At 45.0% G+C, this 25,032-nt stretch overlaps 10 non-coding genes across 10 annotated transcripts; 6 read left to right on the top strand and 4 right to left on the bottom strand.

Moving 5' to 3' along the window:
• Positions 1 to 14,564: 14,564 nt before the first annotated feature.
• On the bottom strand, positions 14,565 to 14,638 carry trnan-guu (transfer RNA asparagine (anticodon GUU)). Its single transcript has one exon. It is a non-coding gene; the product is annotated as a tRNA-Asn (tRNA).
• Positions 14,639 to 14,766: 128 nt separating this feature from the next.
• trnas-aga (transfer RNA serine (anticodon AGA)) lies at positions 14,767 to 14,848 on the top strand. The gene has a single exon. It is a non-coding gene; the product is annotated as a tRNA-Ser (tRNA).
• A 1,907-nt stretch (positions 14,849 to 16,755) lies between these two features.
• On the top strand, positions 16,756 to 16,837 carry trnaf-aaa (transfer RNA phenylalanine (anticodon AAA)). Its single transcript has one exon. It is a non-coding gene; the product is annotated as a tRNA-Phe (tRNA).
• Positions 16,838 to 18,545: 1,708 nt separating this feature from the next.
• trnan-guu (transfer RNA asparagine (anticodon GUU)) lies at positions 18,546 to 18,619 on the bottom strand. The gene has a single exon. It is a non-coding gene; the product is annotated as a tRNA-Asn (tRNA).
• Positions 18,620 to 18,747: 128 nt separating this feature from the next.
• trnas-aga (transfer RNA serine (anticodon AGA)) lies at positions 18,748 to 18,829 on the top strand. Its single transcript has one exon. It is a non-coding gene; the product is annotated as a tRNA-Ser (tRNA).
• Positions 18,830 to 20,532: 1,703 nt separating this feature from the next.
• Positions 20,533 to 20,606, bottom strand: trnan-guu (transfer RNA asparagine (anticodon GUU)). The gene has a single exon. It is a non-coding gene; the product is annotated as a tRNA-Asn (tRNA).
• A 128-nt stretch (positions 20,607 to 20,734) lies between these two features.
• On the top strand, positions 20,735 to 20,816 carry trnas-aga (transfer RNA serine (anticodon AGA)). The gene has a single exon. It is a non-coding gene; the product is annotated as a tRNA-Ser (tRNA).
• Positions 20,817 to 22,519: 1,703 nt separating this feature from the next.
• trnan-guu (transfer RNA asparagine (anticodon GUU)) lies at positions 22,520 to 22,593 on the bottom strand. The gene has a single exon. It is a non-coding gene; the product is annotated as a tRNA-Asn (tRNA).
• Positions 22,594 to 22,721: 128 nt separating this feature from the next.
• On the top strand, positions 22,722 to 22,803 carry trnas-aga (transfer RNA serine (anticodon AGA)). Its single transcript has one exon. It is a non-coding gene; the product is annotated as a tRNA-Ser (tRNA).
• A 1,905-nt stretch (positions 22,804 to 24,708) lies between these two features.
• Positions 24,709 to 24,790, top strand: trnas-aga (transfer RNA serine (anticodon AGA)). Its single transcript has one exon. It is a non-coding gene; the product is annotated as a tRNA-Ser (tRNA).
• The last annotated feature ends 242 nt before the right edge of the window (positions 24,791 to 25,032 follow it).

The following is a 25,032-nucleotide window of genomic DNA, read 5'->3' as shown; positions in this document are numbered from 1 at the left end:
AGGGACAGCCCCTATGCGACGTGATTAACATAGGAGAGATTCAAAGGGAGAGTTTGGTTAAATATCATGATGTCCCTACCAAGGCAATTTGGAAAAGGGATGAAGATAATAACCAGAAGAATGGAACCTTAAGGGGGTGTTAATGGACGGGTGCCACCATAATGGAAGGACATGGGTGCGTACACACACCCCCACCGAAGGAGACACAGCCGAGTGCGTATTTACGAAAACCACCAATTGCACCCTTGAGCTACACCCACGAGGGATACACCGGACAACGGTAGCAACGAGGAACAATGGGCCATTTTGTGTCACCACAACTGAACAGAAATATGAATATCAAGATCTGACTTGTCGCATTCCCCAACCAAACGTTTGTTTCTATCCAAAGATATCTACACAGATAGGGCACCAATATATACACCCACTAAGACCACAGCAAGGGAAAACCTGGTCGCTTGATAATATGGGACTTAATAAAGAGGTTGAAACTTATGTCATATCAGAGCCCAAGGCAATTCCTAAGTTAGAGGAAGAAAAAGCTTGGAAGAAATTAGAGCAGGAAACGAAGGAAATTTTAAAGTATTATCATTAAATAGAAGAAGACGTAAAGAAACAACAAAAAGACATTAGTAAAACGTTAGCAGAGACTCCTTGGTACAATAAGATCTGGAACTGGGGGCTAAATGTTGATATACACCCCTGGATAAGGATCATATCATACGTATTAGTAGTTGTGCAAGGCGCCGTATTAATGATCCTTTTGTTATTAATTTGTGGATATTGCCAGTGCAAAAGAACCGAAACTTAGCACAAGCCATAATCTAACAAATAACGAAGGAAGGAGGGAAAGAAAGACTGTTGCTAACCACCAACAAACAAGTGGTAGGGCGTGAGAAGAATGATTATGAAAACTGTGTTTAGGATTGTGGAAGTATGAGTACTAGACACCCTTGGCGATTCAAGCAGAAAATAAAACAAGCTCTTCACCCCATTATTACATCACAGCATCACGAGAGGCCTAGGCCACTGGAGAAATACTGCATTATTTAATGCTCTTGAAACCGTGAAAGCAATTTTAACCATTGGAAATATTTATTTTGCAACCCATTGAAGAAAATGCACGTCGTCTGTGCAGCCATCTTCCAGTTGATGCTGCTTCCTGCTGCGATGCTTATTTAATGAACTAAGCCAGACGAGCCACAGTTCTCAACCCTGCCGGCCAAGATCGGTACATGAGAATGTTGTATCCGTGTGTTAATGGAGACACAGAATGCAGGAGTTGGTTTAACAGGTGTTTACTGGACAAAGTCTGGAGGTGAACTAACAGATACAAGACACTATACAGGCTTATATAGCCCGAGTGGCCACTACCGGCATTACAGTACACAGGGGCTCTTAAAGGCACATACACCACAATTCCTCCCATTTCAGACAACCAGTACATAACATTTTAAGTAATTGTTATTAACATGTGTACAAGAATAATAATCTAAACATTTGCTGCAGTTAATCAATTATAAATTCAGTCTCTCTGGAGGCTTCCTGACTCAGTCCGGATAACGCCTCGGTGGTGTAGTAGTTTTCGGTGGTGTAGTAGGTTCTTTTGGCAAGGTCGATTCGGCTTGAATGCCAGTGTCGGGTTCATCTGGTTCCAGTATCACCGGATCAGAGGTAGATACTATGGCTATCTCTGCTTCATCATTAGGTGTATAGAGTTGTGGTGTAGGTTGTCCCTTTTCGGATGACTCCATGATCTGGTCAACATGGCGCCTTATTATGCTTTCTCCAATGTCCACGGTATACATCAGTGATCCTAGTCGTGTGCAAATATTTCCAGGCTGCCATTTCTCGGTACAGTAGTCCCGGGCCAAAACGTGTTGACCTATCTGGAAGGTTCTAGTTGGCCTTTCATTCATGCCTTGAAATTGCCGGTTCTCTACGTCCCTTCTGATGTTTGGCTTGATCAAATCCAGCCGGCATCTTAGTCTACTATTGAAAAACATCATGGCGGGAGTTTGGTTTGTAACCATATGTCTTGCATTCCTGTAGGCAAACAAGAAGTTATCTACCTTATGCTGTATATTAATGCCTTCATTACCCATAGCCTTTATGGCCTTCTTGAAGGTCTGGACAAACCTTTCAGCCAATCCATTGGTGGCGGGATGGTATGGGGCGGATGTATAGTGCTTAACCCCATTGTTTTTTAAGAACTTTCTGAATTCTTCGGACACAAATTGTGGTCCATTATCAGAACAGATCTGTTCAGGCAGCCCATTCCTGGCAAATATGGTCCTTAATACTGTGATGGTTTTTTCCATGGTGGGGGAGGACATCTTTATTACCTCCAGCCACTTGGAGTGTGCGTCAACCGCGATTAAGAACATTGAGTCCATAAATGGACCAGCAAAGTCGATGTGTACCCTTTGCCATGGAGTTGAGGACCACTCCCATGGATGTAGAGGGGCTTGTGGTGGGGCGTTTTGGACCTTCTGGCATCCTAGACAGCCCTTGGTCATTGTCTCCATCGAAACCTGGCCACCACACAAACGCTCTGGCTAGGTTCTTCATTTTCACTCCACACAGATGCCCCTCGTGAAGCTCCTTTAGCACTTTATCCTGGAGTTTGGGTGGAATCACCACTCTGGATCCACACATCAAGGTTCCTCGGCACACAGACAGCTGTTCCCTTGTTTGTGAGAATGCTGGCAACAGTGGTTCGCCATGTGCTGGCCATCCCTTTACCGTTAAATCGTAGACTCGTGAAAGAGTCGGGTCATTTCTCGTTTCCTTTTCAATGGCAGAATTTGTTACTGATAGACAATCTACTATGGTAGAGTGGAACATTTCCACTGGGTCCACTGTAGGTGCTTCTTCTACCATTGGCAACGGTAGACGCGATAAACCGTCTGCATTTCAATGCTGTTTTGATCCTTTGTATTCTATGTCATATCGGTGTGCCTTTAGGAAAAGGGACCAACTCTGTTGCCTTTGTGCCGTCAAAATGGGAACGCCCTTTTTAGGGTTGAATATGGAGATGAGGGGTTGATGGTCAGTCAACAAGGTAACTTTTTGTCCATGTCGGTAATGGTTGAATTTCTTCACTCCCCATACCAGGCTGAGTGCTTCCCTGTCGATCTGGGCATAGTTACGCTCAGCTGAGTTCAATGAGCGTGATGCAAAAGCTATCGGCCGCTCTGAGCCATCAGGGAATCTATGCGATAATACCACTCCTATGCTGTAAGGGGATGCATCGCACGCCAGTCTGATTAGCAGTGATGGGTTTTAATGAGCCAAAACTTCCTTGGACGTGATCAATCCTTTACATTTATGGAAGGCACGTTTACAGTCTTCGTTCCATTCCCAAATTACTCCCGTTTGTAGCAGTTCGTTAAGAGGGTGCAGAACAGTTGACAAGTTCGGTAATAATTTATGATAGTAATTTATCAATCCCAGGAACGACCTTAATTGTGAGACATTTTCAGGTGCTGGGGCTTTTATGACCACTTCAATTTTTTCAGGTGACTTATGCAACCCTTCTTCGTTAATTATGTGGCCACAATATGATATTTGTTTCTGGAAAAATTCGCACTTCGGGCGGTTTGCTCGTAGGCCCCGTTCTCTCAGCCTAGTGAGCACCTGCTCCAAATTGGCAAGGTTCTCGTTGTCGTTTTCTCCTGTTACAAGGATGTCGTCTAGGTAGCATTGAGTCCCAGGATTCCCTTGCAGGACTTGCTCCATAGCTCTTTGCCAGATAGCTGAAGCTGATGCTACTCCGAAAACCAGTCGATTGTAGTGGTACAGGCCTTTGCGTGTGTTTATTGTGAGATACTTTTTAGAGGCCTCCTCAACCTCCATCTGTAGATATGCCTGTGCCAAGTCAATTTTTGTGAAACGTTTCCCTCCGGATAGTGAGGTGAAAATATCTTCTATCCTCGGTAGAGGTTACTGTACCGTGTGAAGGACCGGGTTTACAGTCACCTTGAAGTCCCCACAGATGCGAATTTTTCTTTGTTCTTCAGATTTATCATTATTCAAAGTTTTCTTCATGACCGGGACGATGGGTGTTGCCCACTCGCTCTAATCTATCTTGGATAACACGCCTGTCCTTTCCAAATTCTCCAGCTCTGCCTCGACTGCTGGGCGAATTGCGTATGGCACCGGCCTTGCTTTAAAAAACTTGGGATTTGCCGCATCTTCCACCTTTATTGAGGCGGTGACGCCTTTCAAGGTTCCTAGTTCCTGTTGGAACACTTCTTTGGCGTTGGCCAAGTTGTGTTTCAATCGTTCAGGTATGATGTCATCATCATTTTTTTTCTTACTGGTCACCGTCAGTGCCTGAATGGAGTGCCAGTCTAAACGTATCTTTCTGATCCATTCACGTCCCAACAGCGGTGGACCACCATTTTGCAGAACGTATAAATACAACTTCTGTATTTCCTTGCCGTTGTATACAACAGGCACCCTTATTTTCCCTCTGGGGTATACTTTCTGCCCCATATATGTTTTTAAGATAATGGATGTGTCTTTCAAGGGTATATGCGGAAACAGTCGCTCCTAATCCTGTCGACTTATGACGGTCAGAGCTGATCCTGTATCTAGCTCCATTTTAACTGGGGACCCTGCTATCGTGAGGGTAACCCAAATGGTCTGGTAATCTTCTTTGGTAATTGCATTATTTAATTTGAGACAGCTTAGTCTCTTGTTTTCGGAGTCGCTATCACTCTTCTGGTCTTCGGAGCTACTGTCCGTCATCATTTGTACCTTTTTGTACTTTTCTTTATTGATTTTTTTTTTGACAGTGGATTATTTGGTTCCAGATCGGCATACATGTGCAATGTGTTCCATCTTTCCGCATTGCCTGCATGCTCTGTCCTTGAACCAGCAGTCCCTCTGGTCATGGGTGGATCTGCCGCACCGATAACATCTCTCGAAACCCTGTGTCATTTCATGGGTGCCGAAATCCTGTGGCTTTTGCTGTATCTCTGCAGCTCATCTCGCTGCTGCTTCGTATGATACAGCCATACTGAAAGCCTTGTCCAGTGTTAAATCTTTCTCAGAAAGTAGCCTTTTCTGTGTTCCTTCACTTAGGAGACCGCAGACGAATTTGTCTCGAAGAGAATCTGCCAGTCCTGCTCCGGATTGGCAGTGCTTTGATAGCTTCCTTAATTCGATGAGGTAATCAGCGTTACTTTCATTCTTGTGCTGATTCCTCCTGAAGAATTTGAACCATTCCGCTATCAGCAGCGGTGTTGGGTTTAATTGTTCCTGTAGGGTATCAACAATTTCCTTAAAATTCTTGTCCATCGGTTTGGCTGGAGTGATTAAGTTTTGTAACAGCCCATATCCCTTTGCGCCCATTAGATTTAGGAGTATCGATGCCTTTTTATCATCCTCTATTTCATTTGCTGTGCAATATATCTCCACTCTTTCCACATATGTGGTCCAATCCTCTACATCACTATCGAAAATAATAATATTGCCAGTCTTAGGCATCCTGAAAAAAATGGCGCCTCCCGCGCTTTCCTTTCTTCCTTGCTGAGAAAAGAAAAATGGCGCCTCCCACGCTTTCCCGCCGCTGTTGCTGCTGACAACGCTGTTCTCCGCGGTTTTTATTGATACAAATATTTTTTATAGTCGGAGACTTGTTCCCGCCGGACTCTCTGGGACTTTCCCCTCCCTCTGCATGGTCCGAACGCCGACCTGCTTTGCAGAGCTAGCCTTCTCCCGAATGCTCCACCCTTCGTCTCTGTTTGCCTGCGCCTTGACTGCTTGGCGCCGCTGTAGAGCCAGCCGATCGAGCCACAGCCCGCCGCGCAGGAAGGATTATTGCAGTACCTGCCACCAGCCCGGCTAGCTGGTGATACCACAGTTTTTTCTTTTGTTTTCTTTTATTCTTGTTCCTTCGTCTGAGGAATCGATCTCCTTGAGGTGCTGCCGAATTGCAGGTAAGTCCGTTTCCAATTCGTCGCCACTGTTGTATCTGTGTGTTAATGGAGACACGGAATGCAGGAGTTGGTTTACAGGTGTTTACTGGACAAACTCTGGAGGTGAACTAACAGATACAAGACACTATACAGGCTTATATAGCCCGAGTGGCCGCTACCAGCATTACAGTACACAGGGGCTCTTAAAGGCAAAAACACCACAGAGAACATAAGAAATAGAAGCAGAATTTGGCCATTCGGCCCTCGAGCCTGCTCCACCATTCATTAAGATCACGGCTGATCCTCTACCTCAACTGAAGCTTCCAGACTTAGCCCCATATACCTTGATACCCGTAATGTCCAAGTTCATCTCAGTTGGAATGTACTCAATGATTAAACAGCCACTGCCCTCTGCAGTAGAGAATTCCAAATATACACAACCCTTAGAATGAAGAAATTTCTCATTATCTCTATCCAAATTGGCCGGCCCCTTATTCTGAAACACTGAATGCTCGCTCTGGGCTCCAGATCCAGGGCAAAAAGGCTCTCATTACCCGCCCAGTCAAGCCCTGAAAGAATTTATATGTTCTTCCTTCATACAATCTGCTGATTTCATTTCACCACAGAAAACAATGTTTAACTGGATGGACACGCAGCAGGAAATAGAATGCAGCTGCAGATTTATTCTCCAACCACTTTTTCTGGCACGCAGGTGGCCGTATAAAGCGAAACAAGATGCACACGAGAGAAGAGGCGATTTCAATCCCTTTCGTAGTGTCGAATTGCCTCAATTTGGCCGAACACCATATGAAGCAACAACTTGAATCAGACATTGCACTTCGTTTCAGTCTCAAAACTTTAAGCGATCACTCACTGAAAACTGCACGGAAAAACAAAAGCACACGGCCCATGCGAGTCAGTAAACCGCATTCAAATACAGCAACCAAATCATCTCGCGACAAAGATTTTGTGATTAGAAATTTATATCTCTTGCATTTGGCTGAAAACAAGAGATTGCAGGGGCTGCTCGCTTCTCGGCCGCGGCGCCAGCGACAGGAACAAGTCATCCGCTCACAGCCGATTCCTCCAATGTACTGGAGCTGCTTGTGACGGAGCAGCTCAATCCTCAGGCCCTGATTGGACACATTCAATGGGGGCATTCTGGCGCTGCTGCATGTGATTGGTTGGTTGTTGCCACGTGATCAGGGTGCGGGCGATGCCAGGAAGCTAAAACTGTCTGGCAATTGTTATTGCTTCAAGCTGGTCGGGGAGTCCAGAACCAGGTGTCACAGTCTAAGGATAAGGGGTAAGCCATTTAGGACAGAAATGAGGAGGAATTTCTTCACCCAGAGAGTGGTGAACCTGTGGAATTCTCTACCACAGAAGGCAGTAGAGGCCAATACATTAAATATATTCAAGAAGGAGTTGGATATATTTCTTAAGGCTAAAGTGATCAAGGGGTATGCGGAGAAAGCAGGGATCGAGTACTGAATTTGGATGATCAGCCATGATCGCATTGAATGGCAAAGCAGGCTCGAGTGGCCGAATGGCCTACTGCTGCTCCTATCTTCTATGTTTCTATGTTTCCATTCTTATCTATGTAAGTGTAAAACTAATGAGAGTGTAGGAAAGGGTTTTCAGAATGGATTATCTGAAGATGCAGGTGAGGATTTAAATGAATATTTGGCATCTGTGTTAAATATGGAGAAGGACGATATAGGCATAGAAATCAGGCAGAGGTATTTTGATATACTTGAACAAATTAGTATTGAGAAGGAGGAGGTACTCGCAGTTTTATCCGGCTTAAATGTGGTGAATCCCCAGTCCCAGACGAGTAGTATCCCAGTTTGCTGTTTGAGGCTAGGGAGCAGATTGCATGGGTTCGGAAACCAATTTTCAGAAACTCTCTGGCCACAAGGCAGGTGCCAGAGGACTGCGGGACAGCTAACATTGTACCATTATTCAAGAAGGGTAGTAGGGTTAATCCAGGGAATTAGAGGCCAGTGAGTCTAACACCAGTGGTAGGGAAAATATTTGAAAACATTCTGAGGGACAGAATTAGTCTCCACTTGAAGAGGCAACGATTAATCAAGGGTAGTCAGCATGGCTTTGTCAGGGGGAGATCATATCTAACCAATTTGATATAATTTTTCGAGGGGGTGACTAGGTGTGTGGATGAGTGTAGTGTCGTTGATATAGTCTACATGGACTTCAGTAAGGCTTTTGACAAAGTCCCACATGGGAGACTGGTCAAGAAGGTAAGAGCCCCTATGATCCAGGGCAATTTGGCACATTGGATCCAAAATTGGCTTAGTGGCAGCAGGCAGAGTATGATGGCCGAAAATTGCTTTTGTGACTGGAAGTCTGTGTCCATTGGTGTACCGCAGGGATCTGTGTAAGTTGCTTTGCTGTTGTAGTGTACATTAATGATTTAGATATGAAGGTAGGAGGTATGATCATTATGTTTGCAGATGAGACGAAACTTGTTGGAGTGGTACATTGCGAGGATGGAAGCCGCTGGCTACAGAACGATATAAACGGGATGCTTAGGTGGGCAGAACAGTGGAAAATTGAATTTAAGCCTGAAAATTCCGAGGTGATGCATTTTTGGAGGACTAAGAAGGCAATGTAACACAGAAAGAATGGTAGGACCCTAGGAAGGACAGACGATCAGAGGGACGATGCATGTCATCTACCACTGAGCTACATCCACAACTGATGCTTTGCTGTAATGTAGTACAGAAGACCTGGCAGCCTTTTCTTTCTAATCACCCTTTGCTTTCTAAGTCTGTGCTGAAGAAGGAGCACCTGATGCAACTGTGGGTGAAGAGAAGAAATTTTTTGGCCTCGTCACTCCAGGAACAGAGGAAGGAGAAATGAGAAGGAAATCTTCGGGAACTATTTGGCCTCTTCGCTCTAGGAAAAAAGTAGACTGAGAGGAGAACTGACGTAGGCCTTTAACATTTTGGAGGAGTTAAAGTCATAGAATGTTACATTACAACAGGGGCCCTTTGGCCTGTCGTGCCTGTGCCGGCTCTTTGAAAGAGCTGTCCCATTTCGTCCCACACCCCAGCGTTTTCCCCACAAGCCTGCAGACTTGTTCTCTTCAAAAACATGTCCAATTGCCTTTTGAAGTTGCTTCGAATCTGAATACCTTTCGAGGTAATGCATTCCTGCACATAACAACCGTCTGTGCGCCAATATATATTACATCTTTGACCTCTGGTTACCATTCTATTTGTCAGGAAATAGTTTTCCCACTTGACCTATCAAATCACCTCAAGTTTTTGAATATATCTATTCAGCCTCCCCTTTACCGTCTCTGCTTTAAGGAGAACAATCCCAGGTTCGCCAAACTCTCCACAAACTAAATCTCTTAACCCTGGTACCATTCTAATAAATCTCCTCTGCACCATCGCCAAGGTCTTGCCATCCTTCCCAATGTGTATGCCCATAATTGAGCATAATACTCCCGCTGAGGCTAACCAGTGTTTTAGGAAGATTTAGCATAACTTCTTTACTTTTCTTCTCTATTTCTCTATTGATAAAGCCAAGCATCCTGTGTGCTTTTTAACAGCCGTGTCCTGCCACCTTCAAAGGTTTGTGCACATACACCTCCAGGTCTTTCTGTTCATGCACCCTTTGAAATTCTACTATTTCCTTCATATTGCCTCTCCTCATTCACCCTAACAAAATATATCAGGTCACACTTCTCTGCATTAACTTCCATCTGCCATGTGTTTTCCCATCCTTCTTGAAGGCGATCAGAGAGTCAGCACCCACAAAACCGGAGTGCAACGCATTACTGCTCTCTGGAAAAGTATCACCGCCTAAAATCCAGTCTATTCCTCCCGCTGTGTCAGCTTGAGAATATATTCTTGATATATTACTCGGAATGGAGCACAGGAGCAGATGGGAGGTGCTGTTGAACCGGTAAGTTTGGAAGGGCAAACAGGGAGGCCGCGGTGAGATGGTGGCAGCAAGGAGCAACAAAATTGTAAAAGTGGTGGAATCAGAGTTAGTGAGATAGAGCCCGCGTGGAGATGTGTGAGTCAATAAATAGATGAATGTTTGAACACACCAATTGCAAATTTAATTCATTATTTATCCCTAAAGTAACATTATGAAGGAAAAGAGAGATATCTGGTCATTATCACATTGCTGCTTATGGGAGCTTGCTGTGCACATAATGACTGCGGCATTTCCAACATCACAACGGGAACTACACTTTAAAGAACTGCATTGGCTGTACAGCGCTTTGGGCCACTTCCAGATAAGAGAATTTAGTTCATGAATTCGAGCCGGTAGTGCTTCTCTGCCATGCGTTAGTGCCTCGGCAGGGATTCCATCTGCTCCTGAGGCCTTGCTGTTCTTCAGTTGTCAGATGGCCTTTTCAATCACATGCCGGTCTGGGGTTGAGCGGAAATGTTGGCAGGTAGCATGCCGCAGGGCGGAGTTGAGCACACTCACGTCAAAAAGTGTCTCGGTTAAGGAGATCTTCGAAGTGTTCCTTCCAGCGGGCACTGACTGCATCCCTGCCTTTGAAGAGTACCTCTCTATTCTTGGCCCGCAGTGGGATAGGACCTTGTGTGCTTGGGCCATAAGTGGTCTTGACTGCGCTAAAGAATCCACGCACGTCGTGGTTGTAAGAAATGGAAGAAACGATAATGTATAAGTGTTGGATATCTGAATAAGTGAGCCACAGCGGCTGTGGAGACGAGTGAGTGAACGGTCTGAATTTAGTTGGTTGGATGACGGTGTTTGTAGTGTCCGGTGCTGGATTCAGGCCAATTATGGACCAGAGGGAATTCTGCAAATCTTTTCAGCCTGTCAGTAACAACTGAATGGAAAGGATAGCATGGACATCCATGAGCAAATGGTGAAGAAGTGACATGATAATTTGCAGAACCGCTCACCCTGCACGGTTTACTGCTGTTGGTGAAGCGACGAAATGTATGACTGTTCAATTATGGGTGTACACCTTGGGAATGATGGCAAGGCCCTGGCGTGGGTGCAGAGGAGATCTCCTAGAATGGTACCAGGGTTATTGGATTTATGTTATGTGGTTAATCCTACCGCTGCCAGATATTGTGGCTTTTGTAAATTTCGTCGCTAAAAGCATTAAACTGTGCAGGCTGGCCAGCTTTGACAGTGTTTATGCCACTCTTTAACTTTCAATGCTGACATTTCAATTCACTCACACATCTCCACACACGCTGTGTCTCACGTCCTCAGAGATTCCACCACTTGTACAATTTTGTTGCTTACATTTCTTAAAACCCATCGACCACACCCTCCTTGCTGCCACTCTCACGCCCACCATCTCACCGCCACTCCCCCGTTCACCCTTCCAAACTTACCGGTGGAACAGCACCTCCCACTTGCGCCTGCACTCGAATCCAATCAATATAACAAGAATATATTCTCAGCGTGACACAGAGGGAGGAATAGACTGGATTTTAGGCGGTGTTACTGTTCCCAGAGAGCGTTGAGCCTCAGGAATGCTTTGCCAGTCGGTGTTGTGGGTGCTGAATCTCTGATCGCCTTCAAGAAGGATGGGAAAACACATGGCAGATGGAAGTTAATGCAAAGAAGTGTGACGTGATATATTTTGGAAGGACGAATATGGAGAGGAAATATGAAAGAAATAGTACAATTTTAAACGGGTGCATGAACAGAGAGACCTGGATGTGCATGTGCCAAATCTTTGCTGGTGGCAGGATACGATTAGAGGACTGTTAAAAAGCATATGGGATGCTTGGCTTTTTCAATAGAGCAATAGAGAAGAAAAGTAAAGAAGTTATGCTAAACCTTCTTAAAACACTAGTTAGTCTCAGCTGGAGTATTGTTTTCAATTATGGACATACACTTTGGCCAGAATTGCAAGGCCTTGAAGGGAGCGCAGAGAAGATTTACTAGGATGGTACCAGGGTTAAGGGATTTCAGTTATGTGGAGAGATTGGAGAACCTCGGATTGTTCTCCTGGAGCAGAGACGTTTAAGTGGAGGCTTAATAGAGATATTCAATAACATGAGGGGGTATGATAGAGCATGTGGGGATACTCTGACAAGTGGAATGGTAACCAGAGGTAAAGGGTGTAATATATATTGGCGCACAGGCGGTTGTTAAGAGCAGGACCACTTTACCTAAAATGGCAGTGGAGTCAGATTCGACAGAAACTTCAAAAGGCAATTGGACATTTACTTGAAGATAACTCGCAGGGTGGTGGGAAGAACGCTGGGTTATTGGATGAAATTGGACAGCTCTTTCAAAGAGCTGGCACAGGCACGACAGGCCGAATGGCCCCTGTTGTGATGTAATACTTTAACCCCTCCATAATGTTAAAGGCCTATATGAGGTCTCCTCTCAGTCTACTTTTTCCTTGAGGGAAGATGCACATCAATGCCGCAAGTCATCCTTCTCATTTCCCCTTTCTCTGTTCCTGGAGTGATGAGGCCAGAATTCTTCTCTTCACCTACTTCAGCACAGACTTGGAACACAAAGGGAGATTAGAAAAATAATACTGCCGGTCCTTCTGTCCTACATCACAGCAAAACATCTGCTGAGGCTGTAACTCAGTGATAGAGTGCATGCATGTATGAATTCTTGGGTTCAATACCCCGCATTTCCAAATATTGTTTTTAACACCGTCATTTTCAGCAAAACGTTATTTTATGAGTTCCAGCGTCTTAGGCCTCGGTTAAACATTTCTTCCATTATTTACAATCTATTGACCGCGCCATGCTTGCTGCCACTCTCAAACCCACCATCTCTCAGCCGCTTCCCCGTTCGCCCTACCAAACTTCCCGGTTGAACAGCGGATCCCATCTGCTCCTGCACTCCAATCGGTTCAATATTACAAGAATATATTCTCAACCTGACCTAGCAAGACAGTGAACTTTACATTAAGACAAGGTTAAGGGAATATTCATTATCTATAAACAGGTGGTGAGCTGGTCTCCATGATCAGGATGAGGGTCAGATGTTGTTTAAATTCCATTAGTCTGAGGAACTTTTGATTAGGAGGGCAAATATCCCCTAATATTCTCTCCTCTTATACTAATGGTAAATTTCAATCTCAATGCGGCAGGAATAGTTCAGTTGTGAGAGCAGTAGAAGGAAGATCAAATGTGCCGGCTATGCTCTGAATTTTATTATAACAATTGGCAACATTCTGCAATATGTCCCTATGGAAATGATTATCTTTCTTTCTACCATTTTTTATTTCTTCCCTCAAACACGACATCTTTCCTCTCACTGACATTCTGCCGACGGTTGTCATGATATTATTTGTTGTCAACTTGCAATGTTTCCCCTCATGCTCGCACGCTCTGATCAGACTTGCATTGCCTTAGTGCCTTTCAGCTCCTCAAGATGTCCCAGAGCGCTTTACAACCAATGAAGCATTTTGAAGTGAAGTTATTGTTGTGATGTTGGAAAGGCTGCAGCCTAGTTGCGCATAAAATGTCCCACAAGCAACAATGTGTTAATGATCTGTTTTATTCGTGCTGTTGATTTTGGGATAAATTATTAATTAAATTTACAATCGGTGTGTTCCAAGAAACATCGGTCTCCAGCTTATTGCAGTTTTGACGAAGGGTCTTCAACCTGAAACGTTAACACTGTTTCTCTCTCTACAGATTCTGCCTGAACTGCTGAGTATTTCCAGCATTTTCTTTTTTTATTTCAGATTTCCATCATCCACAGTATTTTCCTTTTGTATCTATTTATTAATGTTCAAACACAGTAAACAAACCAGCTCGCGTCAAAGATTTTGTGACAAGCACGGGGCCATACAAAGGGACAAAAGCAGCACAAGAGAGAAAAGGCGATTTGAATCCCATTCGTAGTGTCGAATTTCCTCAATTTGACCGAAAGCCATATGAAACAAGAATTTGAATCAGAGATTGCATTTAATTTCAGTCTCAAAATGTTAAGCAATCACACACTGCAAACCGTACAAAAAAGAAAATCACAAGGCCCGTGCGAGGCACTAAACCGCATTCAAATACAGCAAACAAATCAGTTAGCGTCAAAGATTTTGTCATTAGAAATTCATAGCTCTAGCATTTGGCTGAAAACAAGAGATTGCAGGGGCTGCTCGCTTCTCGGCCGTGGCGCCAGCGACAGGAACAAGTCATCCGCTCACAGCTGAGTCATCCAACGTACTGGAACTGTTTGTGACGGAACAGTTCAATCCTCAGGCCCTGATTGGACACATTCAATGGGGGTGTTCTCGCACCGCTCTATGTGATTGGTTGGTTGTTGTCACGTGATCAGGGTGCAGAGCGATGCAAAGAAGCTGAAGTTCTCTGGCAATTGTTATAGTTTCAAGCTTTCCATTCTAATCCATGTATGTGTAAAACTGAGGAAAGTGTAGAAAAGGGTATTCAGAATGGATTATCCACTGTGGCCGATTTTCCTGCTAGATTTTAATGCAAGAACGCTGCACTTGGTATATTGGTATATAAGGGAAGCAGAAAATCCAGGCTGCCTGGCAGAAGACTGATCGATGAAGCGATTGTTCCCATTGGAAGCAGGAAGGCAGCAGCAGTATGCTCACCACTGTTCATTTCACGGAATCAAAGACTCCATTTTTAAACAATAGATGAGTTTGCAAAAATTAAAAGTTACTCACGTCTCTGGGTGGGCTCGAACCACCAACCTTTCAGTTAACAGCCGAACGCGCTGGCCCATTGTGCCACAGAGACAGACATGCAAATGTTTGCAATTGGAATTATTCCACATGAACCCATGTGATTATGTGCCAGAGTGTTCACAGCAGAGGCACCGATTTCGAAGCAAATGAGAAGCTGCATGGGTCCAAACCACTGTCAGGGTAGTCGTGGCCGAGTGGTTAAGGCGATGGACTAGAAATCCATTGGGGTTTCCCCGCGCAGGTTCGAATCCTGCCGACTACGGCACCGAGGACGTCGTCCTAAATGATCGCTTTTTACTTAATTTGAACTGCTGCCTTTCGGTTCCTCTGCCGAGATTCAAAGCGACAATCAAACAAAGTTTCAAGCAGAAAGTATAACAAGCACTTCACCCCATTATGACATTACGAGAGACCTAAGCCAAAAGAGAATAATACGTTATTTAACACTCTTGGTACCGTCAAAGCAATTTTAACCGTCGAAAATATTTTATTTTGCAACCCATTGAAGAAAATGCACGTCTTCCGCGCAGCCATCTTCCAGTTGATGCTGCTGCCTACTGCGATGCTTATTTAATGAAGTAAGGCAGACGAGCACACAGTTCTCATCACCGCCGGCCTAAATCGGTACATTAGATCATAAGAAATAGGAGCAGGATTTGGCCATGCGGCCCTCGATCATGCTCCGCCATTCAATAAGATCATGGCTGATCCACTACCTCAACTGAAAATTACCGACCTAGCCCCATATACCTTGATTTCCGTAATGTACATATCCATCTCAGGTAGGAATGTACTCAACGACTGAACCACCACAGCCCTCTGCGTTAGAAAACTGCAAAGATACACAACCCTTACAATGAAGCAATTTCTCCTCATCTCAATCTTAAATGGCCGGCCCCTTATTCTGAAACTTTGATCCCTAGTTCGGGCTCCACAGCCAGGGTAAACAACCTCTCAGAATCCGCCCAGTCAAGACATGAAAAAATTTATATGTTCCTTCTTCGTAGCGTCTGCTGAATTCATTTCACCACAGAAAACTATGTTTAGCTGGATGGACAACCAGCAGGAAAAACAATGCAGCCAAAGATTTATTCTCCAACCACATTCCCTGAGGCACGCGGCCATACAAAGGGACAAAAGCAGCACACAAGAGAAAAGGCGATTTGAATCCCGTTCGTCGTGTCGAATTTCCTCAATTTGACCGAACGCCATATGAAGCAACAGTTTGAATCAGATATTGCATTTAATTTCAGTCGTAAAATGTTAAGCGATCACACACTGCTAACCGTACGCAAAAAGAAAATCACAAGGCCCGTGCGAGGCACTAAACCGCATTCAAATACAGCAACCTAATCAGTTAGCGTCAAAGATTTTGTCATTAGAAATTCATACCTCTAGCATTTGGCTGAAAACAAGAGATTGCAGGGGCTGCTCGCTTCTCGGCCGCGGCGCTAGCGACAGCAACAAGCCATCCGCTCACAGCTAAGTCCTCCAACGTACTGGAACTGCATGTGACAGAGCAGTTCAATCCTCAGGCCCTGATTGGACACATTCAATGGGGGTGTTCTCGCGCCGCTCTATGTGATTGGTTGGTTGTTGTCATGTGATCAGGGTGCAGGGCGATGCAAGGAAGCTGCAGTTCTCTGGCAATTGTAATAGTTGCAAGCTTTCCATTCTAATCCAAGTATGTGTAAACCTGAGGAAAGTGTAGAAAAGGGTTTTCAGAATGGATTATCCACTGTGGCCGATTTTCCTGCTGGATTTTAATGCAAGAACGCTGCACTTGGAGTATTGGTACAAGGGATGTAGAATATCCATGCTGCCTGGCAGAAGACTGATCGATGAAGCGATTGTTCCCATTGGAAGCAGGAAGGCAGCAGCAGTATGCTCACCACTGTTCATTTCACAGAATCAAAGGCTCCATTTTTAAACAATAGATAAGTTTGCAAAAATTAAAAGCTACTCACGCTCCTGGATGGGCTCGAGCCACTCAACAGTTCAATTAACAGCCGAACGTGCTGGCCCATTGCGCCACGAAGACAGACACGAAAATAGTTGCAATTGCAATTATTCCACATGAACCCATGTGATTATGTGCCAGGGCGTTCACAGCAGAGGCACCGATTTCGCAGCAAATGAGAAGCTGCGTGGGTTCAACCTACCATCCAGGTAGTCGTGGCTGAGTGGTTAAGGTGATGGACTAAAAATCTAGTGTAGTTTTTACGCGCAGGTTTGAATCCGGCCGACTACGGTAACGAGAACGTCGTCCCAAATGATCCGTTTTTATTAATTTGAACTGCTGCCTTTCGGTTCCTTTGCCGAGATTCAGCTGCAATCAAACAACAATTCAAGCAGAAAGTATAACAAACACTTCATCCCATTATTAAATCACGACATTACGAGAGGCCGAGGCCACGGGAGAAAACTACGTGATTTAACGCTCTTGAAACCGTCAAAGCAATTTTAACCGTCGAAAATATTTTATTTTGCAACCCATTGAGGAAAATGCACGTCTTCCGCGCAGCCATCTTCCAGTTGATGCTGCTTCCTACTGCGATGCTTATTTAATGAACTAAGCCAGACGAGCCACTGTTCTCAACACCGCCGGCCTAAATCGGTACATTAGATCATAAGAAATAGGAGCAGGATTTGGCCATGCGGCCCTCGATCATTCTCGGCCATTCAATAAGATCATGGCTGATCCTCTACCTCAACTGAAAATTACCGACCTAGCCCCATATACCTTGATTTCCGTAATGTACATATCCATCTCAGTTAGGAATGTACTCAACGACTGAACCACCACAGCCCTCTGCGTTAGAAAACTCCAAAGATACACAACCCTTACAATGAAGCAATTTCTCCTCATCTCAATCTTAAATGGCCGGCCCCTTATTCTGAAACTTTGCCCCCTAGTTCGGGCTCCACAGCCAGGGTAAACAACCTCTCAGAATCCGCCCAGTCAAGCCATGAAAGAATTTATATGTTCTTCCTTCGTAGCGTCTGCTGAATTCATTTCACCACAGAAAACTATGTTTAGCTGGATGGACAACCAGCAGGAAAAACAATGCAGCCAAAGATTTATTCTCCAACCACATTCCCTGAGGCACGCGGCCATACAAAGGGACAAAAGCAGCACACAAGAGAAAAGGCGATTTGAATCCCGTTCGTAGTGTCGAATTTCCTCAATTTGACCGAACGCCATATGAAGCAACAATTTGAATCAGATATTGCATTTAATTTCAGTCGCAAAATGTTAAGCGATCACACACTGCAAACCGTACGCAATAAGAAAATCACAAGGCCCGTGCGAGGCACTAAACCGCATTCAAATACAGCAACCAAATCAGTTAGCGTCAAAGATTTTGTCATTAGAAATTCGTACCTCTAGCATTTGGCTGAAAACAAGAGATTGCAGGGGCTGCTCGCTTCTCGGCCGCGGCGCTAGCGACAGCAACAAGTCATCCGGTCACAGCTGAGTCCTCCAACTTACTGGAACAGCATGTGACAGAGCAGTTCAATCCTCAGGCCCTGATTGGACACATTCAATGGGGGTGTTCTCGCGCCGCTGTATGTGATTGGTTGGTTGTTGTCATGTGATCAGGGTGCAGGGCGATGCAAGGAAGCTGCAGTTCTCTGGCAATTGTAATAGTTGCAAGCTTTCCGTTCTAATCCAAGTATGTGTAAACCTGAGGAAAGTGTAGAAAAGGGTTTTCAGAATGGATTATCCACTGTGGCCGATTTTCCTGCTGGATTTTAATGCAAGAACGCTGCACTTGGAGTATTGGTATAAGGGATGTAGAATATCCATGCTGCCTGGCAGAAGACTGATCGATGAAGCGATTGTTCCCATTGGAAACAGGAAGGCAGCAGCAGTATGCTCACCACTGTTCATTTCACGGAATCAAAGACTCCATTTTTAAACAATAGATGAGTTTGCAAAAATTTAAAGTTACTCACGTCTCTGGGTGGGCTCGAACCACCATCCTTTCAGTTAACAGCCGAACGCACTGGCCCATTGCGCCACAGAGACAGACACGAAAATGTTTGCAATTGGAATTATTCCACATGAACCCATGTGATTATGTGCCAGAGTGTTCACAGCAGAGGCACCGATTTCGAAGCAAATGAGAAGCTGCGTGGGGCCAAACCACTGTCAGGGTAGTCGTGGCCGAGTGGTTAAGGCGATGGACTAGAAATCCATTGGGGTTTCCCCGCGCAGGTTCGAATCCTGCCGACTGCGGCACCGAGGACGTCGTCCCAAATGATCGGTTTTTACTTAATTTGAACTGCTGCCTTTCGGTTTCTCTGCCGAGATTCAAAGCTACAATCAAACAAAGTTTCAAGCAGAAAGTATAACAAGCACTTCACCTCATTATGACATTATGAGAGGCCTAAGCCAAAGGAGAATACTACGTTATTTAACGCTCTTGGAACCGTCAAAGCAATTTTAACCGTCGAAAATATTTTATTTTGCAACCAATTGAAGAAAATGCACGTCTTCCGCGCAGCCATCTTCCAGTTGATGCTGCTTCCTACTGCGATGCTTATTTAATGAACTAAGGCAGATGAGCCACAGTTCTCAACACCGCCGGCCTAAATCGGTGCATTAGATCATAAGAAATAGGAGCAGGATTTGGCCATGCGGCCCTCGATCATGCTCCGCCATTCAATAAGATCATGGCTGATCCTCTACCTCAACTGAAAGTTACCGACCTTGCCCCATATACCTTGATTACCGTAATGTACATATCCATCTCAGTTAGGAATGTACTCAACGACTGAACCACCACAGCCCTCTGCGTTAGAAAACTCCAAAGATACACAACCCTTACAATAAAGCAATTTCTCCTAATCTCAATCTTAAATGGCCGGCCCCTTATTCTGAAACTTTGACCCCTAGTTCGGGCTCCACAGCCAGGGTAAACAACCTCTCAGAATCCGCCCAGTCAAGCCATGAAAGAATTTATATGTTCTTCCTTCGTAGCGTCTGCTGAATTCATTTCACCACAGAAAACTATGTTTAGCTGGATGGAAAACCAGCAGGAAAAACAATGCAGCCAAAGATTTATTCTCCAACCACATTCCCTGAGGCACGCGGCCATACAAAGGGACAAAAGCAGCACACAAGAGAAAAGGCGAATTGAATCCCGTTCGTAGTGTCGAATTTCCTCAATTTGACCGAACGCCATATGAAGCAACAATTTGAATCAGATATTGCATTTAATTTCAGTCGCAAAATGTTAAGCGATCACACACTGCAAACCGCACGCAAAAAGAAAATCACAAGGCCCGTGCGAGGCACTAAACCGCATTCAAATACAGCAACCAAATCAGTTAGCTTCAAAGATTTTGTCATTAGAAATTCATACCTCTAGCATTTGGCTGAAAACAAGAGATTGCAGGGGCTGCTCGCTTCTCGGCCGCGGCGCTAGCGACAGCAACAAGTCATCCGGTCACAGCTGAGTCCTCCAACTTACTGGAACAGCATGTGACAGAGCAGTTCAATCCTCAGGCCCTGATTGGACACATTCAATGGGGGTGTTCTCGCGCCGCTCTATGTGATTGGTTGGTTGTTGTCATGTGATCAGGGTGCAGGGCGATGCAAGGAAGCTGCAGTTCTCTGGCAATTGTAATAGTTGCAAGCTTTCCATTCTAATCCAAGTATGTGTAAACCTGAGGAAAGTGTAGAAAAGGGTTTTCAGAATGGATTATCCACTGTGGCCGATTTTCCTGCTGGATTTTAATGCAAGAACGCTGCACTTGGAGTATTGGTATAAGGGATGTAGAATATCCATGCTGCCTGGCAGAAGACTGATCGATGAAGCGATTGTTCCCATTGGAAACAGGAAGGCAGCAGCAGTATGCTCACCACTGTTCATTTCACGGAATCAAAGACTCCATTTTTAAACAATAGATGAGTTTGCAAAAATTTAAAGTTACTCACGTCTCTGGGTGGGCTCGAACCACCAACCTTTCAGTTAACAGCCGAACGCGCTGGCCCATTGCGCCACAGAGACAGACACGAAAAGGTTTGCAATTGGAATTATTCCACATGAACCCATGTGATTATGTGCCAGAGTGTTCACAGCAGAGGCACCGATTTCGAAGCAAATGAGAAGCTGCGTGGGTCCAAACCACTGTCAGGGTAGTCGTGGCCGAGTGGTTAAGGCGATGGACTAGAAATCCATTGGGGTTTACCCGCGCAGGTTCGAATCCTGCTGACTGCGGCACCGAGGACGTCGTCCCAAATGATCGGTTTTTACTTAATTTGAACGGCTGCCTTTCGGTTTCTCTGCCGAAATTCAAAGCTGCAATCAAACAAAGTTTCAAGCAGAAAGTATAACAAGCACTTCACCCCATTATGACATTACGAGAGGCCTAAGCCAAAGGAGAATACTACGTTATTTAACGCTCTTGGAACCGTCAAAGCAATTTTAACCGTCGAAAATATTTTATTTTGCAACCCATTGAAGAAAATGCACGTCTTCCGCGCAGCCATCTTCCAGTTGATGCTGCTTCCTGCTGCGATGCTTATTTAATGAACTAAGGCAGACGAGCCACAGTTCTCAACACCGCCGGCCTAAATCGCTACATTAGATCATAAGAAATAGGAGCAGGATTTGGCCATGCGGCCCTCGATCATGCTCCGCCATTCAATAAGATCATGGCTGATCCTCTACCTCAACTGAAAGTTACCGACCTTGCCCCATATACCTTGATTTCCGTAATGTACATATCCATCTCAGTTAGGAATGTACTCAACGACTGAACCACCACAGCCCTCTGCGTTAGAAAACTCCAAAGATACACAACCCTTACAATGAAGCAATTTCTCCTCATCTCAATCTTAAATGGCCGGCCCCTTATTCTGAAACTTTGACCCCTAGTTCGGGCTCCACAGCCAGGGTAAACAACCTCTCAGAATCCGCCCAGTCAAGCCATGAAAGAATTTATATGTTCTTCCTTCGTATCATCTGCTGAATTCATTTCACCACAGAAAACTATGTTTAGCTGGATGGACAACCAGCAGGAAAAACAATGCAGCCAAAGATTTATTCTCCAACCACATTCCCTGAGGCACGCGGCCATACAAAGGGACAAAAGCCGCACACAAGAGAAAAGGCGATTTGAATCCCGTTCGTAGTGTCGAATTTCCTCAATTTGACCGAACACCATATGAAGCAACAATTTGAATCAGATATTGCATTTAATTTCAGTCGCAAAATGTTAAGCGATCACACACTGCAAACCGCACGCAAAAAGAAAATCACAAGGCCCGTGCGAGGCACTAAACCGCATTCAAATACAGCAACCAAATCAGCTGGCGTCAAAGATTTTGTCATTAGAAAATCATACCTCTAGCATTTGGCTGAAAACAAGAGATTGCAGGGGCTGCTCGCTTCTCGGCCGCGGCGCTAGCGACAGCAACAAGTCATCCGGTCACAGCTGAGTCCTCCAAATTACTGGAACTGCATGTGACAGAGCAGTTCAATCCTCAGGCCCTGATTGGACACATTCAATGGGGGTGTTCTCGCGCCGCTCTATGTGATTGGTTGGTTGTTGTCATGTGATCAGGGTGCAGGGCGATGCAAGGAAGCTGCAGTTCTCTGGCAATTGTAATAGTTGCAAGCTTTCCATTCTAATCCAAGTATGTGTAAACCTGAGGAAAGTGTAGAAAAGGGTTTTCAGAATGGATTATCCACTGTGGCCGATTTTCCTGCTGGATTTTAATGCAAGAACGCTGCACTTGGAGTATTGGTATAAGGGATGTAGAATATCCATGCTGCCTGGCAGAAGACTGATCGATGAAGCGATTGTTCCCATTGGAAACAGGAAGGCAGCAGCAGTATGCTCACCACTGTTCATTTCACGGAATCAAAGACTCCATTTTAAAACAATAGATGAGTTTGCAAAAATTTAAAGTTACTCACGTCTCTGGGTGGGCTCGAACCACCAACCTTTCAGTTAACAGCCGAACGCGCTGGCCCATTGCGCCACAGAGACAGACACGAAAAGGTTTGCAATTGGAATTATTCCACATGAACCCATGTGATTATGTGCCAGAGTGTTCACAGCAGAGGCACCGATTTCGAAGCAAATGAGAAGCTGCGTTGGTCCAAACCACTGTCAGGGTAGTCGTGGCCGAGTGGTTAAGGCGATGGACTAGAAATCCATTGGGGTTTACCCGCGCAGGTTCGAATCCTGCCGACTGCGGCACCGAGGACGTCGTCCCAAATGATCGGTTTTTACTTAATTTGAACTGCTGCCTTTCGGTTTCTCTGCCGAGATTCAAAGCTGCAATCAAACAAAGTTTCAAGCAGAAAGTATAACAAGCACTTCACCCCATTATGACATTACGAGAGGCCTAAGCCAAAGGAGAATACTACGTTATTTAACGCTCTTGGAACCGTCAAAGCAATTTTAACCGTCGAAAATATTTTATTTTGCAACCCATTGAAGAAAATGCACGTCTTCCGCGCAGCCATCTTCCAGTTGATGCTGCTTCCTGCTGCGATGCTTATTTAATGAACTAAGGCAGACGAGCCACAGTTCTCAACACCGCCGGCCTAAATCGCTACATTAGATCATAAGAAATAGGAGCAGGATTTGGCCATGCGGCCCTCGATCATGCTCCGCCATTCAATAAGATCATGGCTGATCCTCTACCTCAACTGAAAGTTACCGACCTTGCCCCATATACCTTGATTTCCGTAATGTACATATCCATCTCAGTTAGGAATGTACTCAACGACTGAACCACCACAGCCCTCTGCGTTAGAAAACTCCAAAGATACACAACCCTTACAATGAAGCAATTTCTCCTCATCTCAATCTTAAATGGCCGGCCCCTTATTCTGAAACTTTGACCCCTAGTTCGGGCTCCACAGCCAGGGTAAACAACCTCTCAGAATCCGCCCAGTCAAGCCATGAAAGAATTTATATGTTCTTCCTTCGTAGCATCTGCTGAATTCATTTCACCACAGAAAACTATGTTTAGCTGGATGGACAACCAGCAGGAAAAACAATGCAGCCAAAGATTTATTCTCCAACCACATTCCCTGAGGCACGCGGCCATACAAAGGGACAAAAGCAGCACACAAGAGAAAAGGCGATTTGAATCCCGTTCGTAGTGTCGAATTTCCTCAATTTGACCGAACGCCATATGAAGCAACAATTTGAATCAGATATTGCATTTAATTTCAGTCGCAAAATGTTAAGCGATCACACACTGCAAACCGCACGCAAAAAGAAAATCACAAGGCCCGTGCGAGGCACTAAACCGCATTCAAATACAGCAACCAAATCAGTTAGCGTCAAAGATTTTGTCATTAGAAATTCATACCTCTAGCATTTGGCTGAAAACAAGAGATTGCAGGGGCTGCTCGCTTCTCGGCCGCGGCGCTAGCGACAGCAACAAGTCATCCGGTCACAGCTGAGTCCTCCAACTTACTGGAACTGCATGTGACAGAGCAGTTCAATCCTCAGGCCCTGATTGGACACATTCAATGGGGGTGTTCTCGCGCCGCTCTATGTGATTGGTTGGTTGTTGTCATGTGATCAGGGTGCAGGGCGATGCAAGGAAGCTGCAGTTCTCTGGCAATTGTAATAGTTGCAAGCTTTCCATTCTAATCCAAGTATGTGTAAAACTGAGGAAAGTGTAGAAAAGGGTTTTCAGAATGGATTATCCACTGTGGCCGATTTTCCTGCTGGATTTTAATGCAAGAACGCTGCACTTGGAGTATTGGTATAAGGGATGTAGAATATCCATGCTGCCTGGCAGAAGACTAATCGATGAAGCGATTGTTCCCATTGGAAACAGGAAGGCAGCAGCAGTATGCTCACCACTGTTCATTTCACGGAATCAAAGACTCCATTTTTAAACAATAGATGAGTTTGCAAAAATTTAAAGTTACTCACGTCTCTGGGTGGGCTCGAACTACCAACTTTTCAGTTAACAGCCGAACGCGCTGGCCCATTGCGCCACAGAGACAGACACGAAAATGTTTGCAATTGGAATTATTCCACATGAACCCATGTGATTATGTGCCAGAGTGTTCACAGCAGAGGCACCGATTTCGAAGCAAATGAGAAGCTGCGTGGGTCCAAACCACTGTCAGGGTAGTCGTGGCCGAGTGGTTAAGGCGATGGACTAGAAATCCATCGGGGTTTACCCGCGCAGGTTCGAATCCTGCCGACTGCGGCACTGAGGACGTCGTCCCAAATGATCGGTTTTTACTTAATTTGAACTGCTGCCTTTCGGTTTCTCTGCCGAGATTCAAAGCTGCAATCAAACAAAGTTTCAAGCAGAAAGTATAACAAGCACTTCACCCCATTATGACATTACGAGAGGCCTAAGCCAAAGGAGAATACTACGTTATTTAACGCTCTTGGAACCGTCAAAGCAATTCTAACCGTCGAAAATATTTTATTTTGCAACCCATT

The sequence above is a fragment of the Somniosus microcephalus genome, unplaced genomic scaffold (genome assembly GCF_052327205.1).
Source record: "Somniosus microcephalus isolate GS21.2 unplaced genomic scaffold, FLI_Smic_1.0 unresolved_chr9, whole genome shotgun sequence".
Taxonomy (NCBI): Eukaryota; Metazoa; Chordata; class Chondrichthyes; order Squaliformes; family Somniosidae; genus Somniosus; species Somniosus microcephalus.
The sequence above is the reverse complement of the archived record's forward strand: the minus strand, read 5'-3'. Positions and strand labels throughout refer to the sequence as shown.